The sequence below is a fragment of the Physcomitrium patens genome, chromosome 7 (assembly GCF_059467195.1).
Source record: "Physcomitrium patens ecotype Gransden chromosome 7, ASM5946719v1, whole genome shotgun sequence".
Classification (NCBI taxonomy): domain Eukaryota; kingdom Viridiplantae; phylum Streptophyta; class Bryopsida; order Funariales; family Funariaceae; genus Physcomitrium; species Physcomitrium patens.
Genome location: NC_143416.1, coordinates 14,887,158 through 14,896,145, shown reverse-complemented (window position 1 = coordinate 14,896,145; position 8,988 = coordinate 14,887,158).

The following is an 8,988-nucleotide window of genomic DNA, read 5'->3' as shown; positions in this document are numbered from 1 at the left end:
TGGACGATCGTTTCTCAAACAAAGGAGCAAACCATGATAGAGCTTGCCTTGTAAGTAAGGTTCCAACAAGCCCAACATGTGACTCCTCCATTGGATAGCGTTTGGGCTGTAAAACTGTTATCAACCGATTTGGTTGACGAATCCTCGAAACTTAGAACGCGTACCATCGAACTTGTCCGGAAGGCTAACTAGAGGCTCTTTATGTTGTAGAACTAGCGGTGCTTGTCAAACTTGAGGCAAAGTTGCTTCTCCAAGTGCAAAAGTTTGAGGCTGGTGCAACCTAGATTGTGCCATCCCAGATGCTCCATCATTATGAAGCCTTGCCACGACTCCTTCAATCTCTGCAGTTCTTTGTGATAACGTAGCGAGGGCATTCATGATAGCATTCAACTTGGACTCCAAACTTTCCGTCATACTAATGTCTTGGTCTCTGGCCATTCTAAGAGAAGGATAGAAATGACTCTACAAGAAGACAATATTAGTTTAGAGGAGGGTACTCCGCAACCTCTAAAATGCCTTAAGAGCTTCAAGAAAAGGGATAATCCACTCTCTCCAAGAAGAATAAGACTCCAATATTGTAACAAAAGAAGTAATGGTTTAGAGGAGGGTAATTCGCAACCTCTAAAATGCTAGTACACTTCCAAGCAGAGGAATAATCCACACTCTAATGAGGAAGAAACTAGCTCTGATATCTGAGGTGAGTGAAGTCTTGACAAACTGTCATGGACAAAGAAATACAAACTCGAGATCTAATAAGAAGTTCAAGAAGAACTGGAAAAGAACTAGATTAATCAGATGAATATAAGAACAATACCAAAGAGGTGAGCTAGAGCTCCAAGAGATGTGTTGTCGACACTGAAGAACTCTTCAGTCTCGATTCCAATATATACTCCTATTTAGGAAGCTTCTTCGGCAACTTCTACCAACTATGAAGCTTCTAGAAGGTTTCAGAGACTTGCTTCTAGAAGGTTCTAGAAACTTATCTCTAAAAGGTTCTAAGGACTATGTCCCTAACATCTTCTACTAACTAAGAAGCTTCTAGAAGGTTCCAGAGACTTGCTTCTAGAAGGTTCTAGAAACTTGTCTCTAGAAGGTTCTAAGAACTATGTCCCTAATACTTATATGAATGATAGAACCTCTAATGATGAACCAAATGATGCGCTCATTGATTCTGCAACAACACATACTATCTTACGAGATAGACGATTTTTTATTGAAAAATCTTCAACTTGGCAAACTAAAAATATAATGACCATGGCTGGAGCAAATGCGTTTTGTTTCCAAGAGGGCACATCGATGGTAAAATTACATGTAGGTTCCATCATAAAATGTAAACATGCAATGTTTGCACCTTTAGCACCTCGGAGTCTGATTAGCTACCAAGATGTGCATATTAATGGTTATCACCTCTCGACCGCCACTTTAAATAGAAAAGAGATTTTGGTTCTTGTGAAGAACCATAAAGTTGTTGAAAAAGCTTTTGCTATAGAAAATGGTTTATACTGAATTGTGATTCAGCCTCCCATTATATTTAATTTTGCATCATCTATCTCAGAAAGTCGTATTTCTCTTCGGCATGGACGATTGGGACATCCAGGATCCACATTATTTAGAAAGATCATTCCATATATAACTGAGTACAATTTAAAGCCTGTAGATGTAGATTCTATGAAATTATGTCGTGCATGCATGCAAGGTAAAATGATTACTTGGCCTTCAATTTAGAAACTTCCACAAGAATTACCACCAATGCTTGAAAGATTGCATGGTGATATTTGTGGTCCTATTAATCCAATATCAGGACTATTTCATTATTTTTTGGTCCTTGTTGATGCATCAGGTAAACAATCACATGTTTCATTATTATCAACTCAAAATATGGTGTTTGCCAATCTTATATCTATGCTTATTCACTTTCGGGCACATTTTCCTGATTATCCTATAAAAACATTGCGTATAGAGAATGCAAAAGAATTTGCATCAAAGTTTTGTGAAGACTATTGTACTACAACAGGAATCGAGTTGACATATTGTGTTCCATATGAACATGCTCAAAATGGACTTGTAAAGTCATTTATAAAGCGTATACAACTCATTACCTGGCTACTTCTTCTTCACTCAAATCTACTTGCATCTATGTGGAATCATGCAGTTTTACATGTTGCAACATTAATACGCCTCCCCCTTTCTCCTCTTGAAATTGTTTCACCACATGAGCTCATTTCGAGTCGTGTTCCAAATGTATCTCACTTACGAGTATTTGGTTGCCGTGCTTGGATTCGAATACTAGAACCTCAATGGCGTACCATTGGAGCTCATCAACAAGAAGGCATATATGTTGGTTTTGATTCACCAAACATTATTCGTATTGTTGATCCATCAACTAGCACATTATTACGTGTACATTTGTAAAATTGCCGTTTTGAAGAAAATGTATTCTCATCTCTTCGAGGAAGAGTATCCAATCAACAAAGAAATAAAGTTTTCATATTTGAAGCACCAGAAACATTTACAATGAATCCCGATCCTATGACATCTTTGGCAGAAAATGAAGTTGGTAAGATTTTGCATTTAAAATGGATCACAGATGAAACACTTGATGGCTTCAATGATGTACCTAGAATTACAAGAGTTCCTATTAATGAGGCTTAGAATGCACTTGCTCAGATTGTAGTGCCATTGACTATAATACCTCAAGTTATAGCAACAATAACTAAAAGAACTCGTGGACCAAATAAGCAACCACGTAAGAAGAAAGCTATAAAATTAACTAGTCCTCGTATTATTTTTTAAGAAATTGCCACTCATCTTGCAGGACTACCAATTCATGATGATATATCCATGCATAATGTACGTTCAATTTCTATGAAAAACAATCTTGTAATTAGAAGGAATAAGAATAAGTTGAGTAAAGAATTATCTATTTTGTATTGTACTACAGATGATATTTGAGACATACCATCTATTACGGTAGATGAATCATTTGCATATATGATTATAAAAGCCCTTTCATGCAAGAAAGACAATCCTGAACCTCAAACCATCAAAGAGGCGATGCGTCGCTCAGATTGGTCAAAATAGAAAACTGCTATTGAGGAAGAGTATGCCTCTTTGCGTAAGAGGAAAGCCTTTGGTCCAATTATAGACACTCTTACATCTCACCCTGTGGGATATAAAATGGTATTAATATGCAAGCGAGATGCTCAAGGCTAAATAACCCACTATAAAGCTCGTCTTGTTGCTCAAGGATTTACTCAATAATTTGGCATTGATTATGAATCCACATATTCTCCAATCATGGATTCAATTACATTTCGATATATTATTGGAATGACAGTTCATGCCACCCTTGAGATGCATTTGATGGATGTAGTTACTGCATTTCTATACGGTATTCTTGATGCAAATATTTATATGAAAGTTCCACATGGCTTAGAAATAGGAACTCCAAATCAACTCGCTCCAGAAAAATATCATGGTATTAAATTATGTGTTAGGGACATATTCCTTAGAACTTTCTAGAGAGAGGTTTCTAGAACCTTCTAGAAAACAAGCCTTTGGAACCTTCTAGAAGAGAAGCCTTTGGAACCTTTTAGAGAGAAGTTTCTAGAAGCTTCTAGAAAGGAAGTCTCTGGAACCTTCTAGAAGAGAAGTTTCTAGAAGCTTCTAGAAAGGAATCCCCTGGAACTTTCTAGAAGCTTCCTAGTTAATAGAAGTAGCTCGAGAAGTTTCTAGAACCTTCTAGAAAGGAAGCCTCTGGAACCTTCTAGAAGCTTCTTAGTTAATAGAAGTAGCTCGAGAAGCTTCCTAAGTAGGAATATATATAGGGATCGAGGCTGAAGAGTTCTTCAGTCTCGACAACACATCTCTTGGAGTTCTAGCTCACCTTTCTGGTGTTGTTCTTGTACTCATCTGTTTAATCTAGTTCTGCCACTTTTTCTTGAACTTCTTGTTAGATTTCAAGTCTGTATTTTGTGTCCGTGACAGTTTGTCGAGACTACACTAACTTGAGATATCAGAGCTAGTTCTTTCTTAGTAGAGTGTGGATTACTCCTCTACTTGAAGGTATACTAGCATTTTTTAGAGGTTGTGGATTACCCTCCTCTAAATTGATACTTCTTCTCTTACAATATTGGAGTCTTATTCTTCTTGGAGAGAGTGGATTACCCCTCTTCTTGAAATTCTTAAGGCGTTTTATAGGTTGTGGATTACCCTCCTATAAACCAATATTGCCTCTTATAGGGTCATTTTTGTCCTTCTTTTAGAATGGCCGGAGGTCAAGACATTAGTATGACAGAAAGTTTGGAATCTAAGTTAGATGCTATTATTAATGCCCTCGCTACGTTATCACAAAGAACTGCAGAGATTGAAGGAGTGGTGGCAAGGCTTCATAATGATGGAGTATCTGGGATAGCACAATCTAAACTACACCAGCCTCAAATTTCGGCACTTGGAGAAACAACTTTACCTCAGGTTCAACAAGAACCACTAGTTCTACAACATAAAGAGCCTCGAGTTAGCCTTCTAGATAAGTTTGATGGAACACGTTCCAAGTTTCGAGGATTCGTCAATCAAATCAGATTGATAACAGTTTTACAGCCCGAACGATATCTAACGGAGGAGTCACGTGTTGGGCTTGTTGGAACCTTACTTATGGGACAGGCTCTATCATGGTTTGCTCCTTTGTTTGAGAAACGATCATCCATATTAAACAACTTCGAAACCTTTTTGGAAGCATTTGCGGAAGCATTTGGTGAACACGATAAGGTTCGATGGGCTACAACAAAGATCCGATCGCTACGACAAGAGATGCGTTCTATATCAGTCTATGCTTCGAATTTCAGGCAATTAGTATGCGACATCAATTGGGATGAAGAAGCGTTGATGAGTCAATTCTATTGGGATTTAAGAGATGATGTGAAGGATTTGCTATTAACTCTTCCTGATCTACGAACGCTTAATGAAGCCATTAGCCAAGCTGTGAAGTGTGATAATCGCCTATTCCAACGTCGCCAAGACCAACGCTCAAGATAACATACAATTCACCATGCTCCAACTATGTCGGTAAGCAGTGTGAATTCACATTCAGAGGTGGAAGACATGCAAATTGATGCGGTACGTATCAAATCTCTTACTATAGAAGAAAAAAAGCGACGTATGGAGGAAAATTTATGCTTATATTGCGGTGGAGAAGGCCACAAAGTTGGAAACTGTCCCAAAAAGTAAAATCGAGGCATAGTCAAGACTAGGGGAGTATTTGTTTAGAAAAACGAGGATGCCCAGCCACAATAGGAACCGTGCGACTGGACAATGAAATATCCCAACAACAATCAGGTTCCTTTCTTTCTGCCCAACCTGCACTTTGTTTTACAATCCCTCTGTTTATCGGCCCTCAAAAACTGAGAACCTTAGCACTACTAGATTTAGGAGCATCTGCTTGTTTTTTAGACAAAGAATTTACAAAGCGTCATAAGATTCCTTTAGTACAAAAATCAAAACCTGTTCATGTTGAGGTCATAGATGGGCGACCTTTATTGTCTGGTAGCATCACCCATGAATCAAAACCTATAGAAGTAACGTTTAAAGACCATAGTAGTCATATTATTTTTAATATTATTAGAACCCCATCAAATCCTATTATTCTTGGTCTTTCTTGGTTGGAAAAACATAATCCATTGATAGATTGGAGGTTGCGGAAGATGACTTTTCCCACAAAACCACCCAAGAAAAAACCTAGTAAAAAACCTCGAAAAAAGAAATCCTTATTCATTGGAGCAAGAGCGTTTATAAGATCATCTAAGGAATGCACTCCATTTGTCATTTATGCGACTCCAACTATCGAGGAGAAGATCTCAACAGCAAGTATACCGGAGCAATATAAAGATTTTGAAGACGTGTTTCAAAAGAAGAACGCCGATATACTACCGGAACATCGACCATATGATTGTGCCATAGACTTGCAAGAAGGAGCACAACCACCTTCTGGCCCAATCTACAATCTATCGCAAACGGAGTTGGCAGAGTTACGAAAGTACATTGACGAGAATCTAGCCAAGAACTTCATTCTTCATTCAAAATCATCAGCTGGAGCACCCATCTTATTTGTGAAGAAGAAGGATGGATCATTACGGATGTGTGTGGATTATCGAGGCCTCAATAAGGTAACAAAGAAAAATCGTTACCCATTACCCTTGATTTCTAGTCTCTTAGAACAACTTGGACGTGCGAAGATCTTTACAAAAATTGATCTAAGGGGAGCTTATAATCTCGTACGAATCAAGGAAGGAGATGAGTGGAAGACAGCATTCCGTACAAGGTATGGACATTTCGAATATAATGTCATGCCTTTTGGTCTTACCAATGCTCCATCGGTTTTCCAACATATGATGAATGACATCTTTCGAGAACACCTCGACGATTTTATTGTCATCTACTTGGATGATATTCTAATATTCTCTAAAAACGAGGAAGAGCATGAAGAGCATGTTCGTTTGGTCTTGGAGAAACTACGCAAGCGAGGACTGTATGCCAAATTAGAAAAGTGTTTACTTCACTAGACGGAGATGGAATTTTTGGGGTTCATTGCGACTACGGAAGGTTTGAAGATGGACCCCAAGAAAGTAGAAGCAATCATGTCTTGGGAGGTTCCGAAGACGGTTAGAGATGTACAATGCTTTCTTAGTTTTGTTAACTTCTATCGGATCTTCATCAAGAATTATTCTCAAGTTGCTGCTCCTCTCACTCGATTAACATGCAAGGATAAGTTGGAATGGGGACCTTTGGCGGAGAAGGCGTTTCAAGATTTGAAGACAGCATTTACTACAGCTCCAATTTTGGTACATCCAGACTTTACAAAGACCTTTAATTTAGAAACTGATGCTTCAGATTTTGCTTTGGGAGCTGTGCTTTCACAAATAAGTGAAGATAAGAAGCTCCATCCAGTTGCATTCTATTCTCGGAAGTTCTCTGCTGCTAAAATCAATTATGAGATCCACGATAAGGAACTTCTTGTTATAGTGGATTCTTTCGAAGAATGGCGTCACTTTCTTGAAGGAGCTGCACATCCAGTAACCGTATATACGGATCACAAGAATTTGGAGTATTTCATGACGGCTCGAGTTTTAAATCCGCGTCAAGCTCGGTGGAATATGTCGCTATCTAGATTCGATTTTGTTATCACTTATTGATCTAGAAGGCAGCAAGGACTATCCAATGCTTTATCAAGGAGATCGTATCTTGCACCAAAGGCTGGAGAAGCAGCGTTTGATCAACAATGTACAACGTTATTGAAGCCAAAGAGATTTCAACTTTGTGCTACTATTGTATCATTTGATGTTGACTTCCTAAATCAGGTACATGCTATGACCATTAAAGATTCAGTAGCCATTGATATCAAGCAACGTACCAATGACGACAAGTTCAAGGTGGAAGGAGATCTTTTATACTTTGAAGAGCGATTGTACATTCCAAAAGGACTAGCACGACTCCGAGTTCTTCAATCTCGCCATGATTTTCTAGCTGCGGGATATTTTGGATTCAACAAGACCTTGGAGCTTATTTCTCGAGATTTTTGGTGGCTCCAAATGTGGAAGGATGTGAAAGATTTTGTCCTCTCTTGTGACATCTATTCAAGATCTAAGAATCCTCGGCATCGCCTTTATGGACTTCTACAGCCATTGCCAAGTTCACGTCGACCATGGTCTTCAATTTCTATGGACTTCATCACGGACTTGCCATCATCAAACTCATTTGACAACATCTTTGTCGTGATAGATCGGCTTACGAAGATGGCACACTTTGTTCCTTGTAAGAAGACATCGTCTAGTGAAGTCACAGCAAGACTCTTTCTCGATAATGTGTATCGATATCATGGACTACCAGATGATATCATATCGGATTGAGGTACTCAGTTCGTGTCAAAGTTTTGGAGATCTCTCTTTGAGATACTGAAGGTGGATATCAAGCTTTCTTCGGCTTTTCATCCTCAAACTGATAGCCAAACGGAATGGGTGAATCAAGTCTTAGAATAATACTTACGATGCAGCATCAACTATCAGCAAGACGATTTGACCACATATCTACCGCTAGCCGAGTTTGCATATAACAACACCCTCCATGCATCGACTCAATACACACCATTCTTTTCCAACTATGGGTATCATCCGAAGCTTGATTTGCTGAGTCCGTCAATAAATAACAATCCAGCAGTTGAAGGATTTGCGAAACAACTATCAGAGCTTCAAACTATGTTGAAGCTTCAATTACAATCCGCTCAAGAATCCTATAAGACGTCTGCAGATAGATTTCGAAATCCAGCACCTACTTTCAAAGTTGGACACAAAGCCTGGCTTCTTCGACGAAATATCAAGACCAAGCGACCATGTGATAAGTTGGACTATCGAAGATTGGGACCATTTATCATCCAGAAGCAAATTAATCCAATGGCATACCGGCTGGAGTTATCGACTTCTATGAAGGTACATCCAGTCTTTCATGTTTCTCTGTTGGAACCTTATCGAGAGTCATCTTTTCCTAGAAGAGTGCAATATCCGCCACCTAGTATTGAAATCGAGAACCACGAAGAATATGAGGTTGAAAAGGTATTGGATTCACGGCGAAGGTGGAGAAAGTTAGAATATCTTGTTCATTGGTGCGGCTATGACATTAATGAGCGAACGTGGGAGCCAGCTGAAAATCTTGCAAATGCGCCACAAAAGGTACAGGAGTTTCATCAACGACATCCTGATAAACCTAAATCAATTCGATGATAGCTTCTTTCTGAAGCTTGTTCTCCCAACAATATAAGAAAAGGGGAGAGCACCAGCAAAATTCATAGTTGATGTAGTTATTTTCTCCAAGATAGATCGTAGTTTGGTCTTTTGATATGGATAGCCAAGAGATAGATACTATGCCAGTCAGAGTATCGCAACCGAGTAGCTCACGAAGGCGACCTCGAGATGAAGAACTACATGTACCACGACGACGACG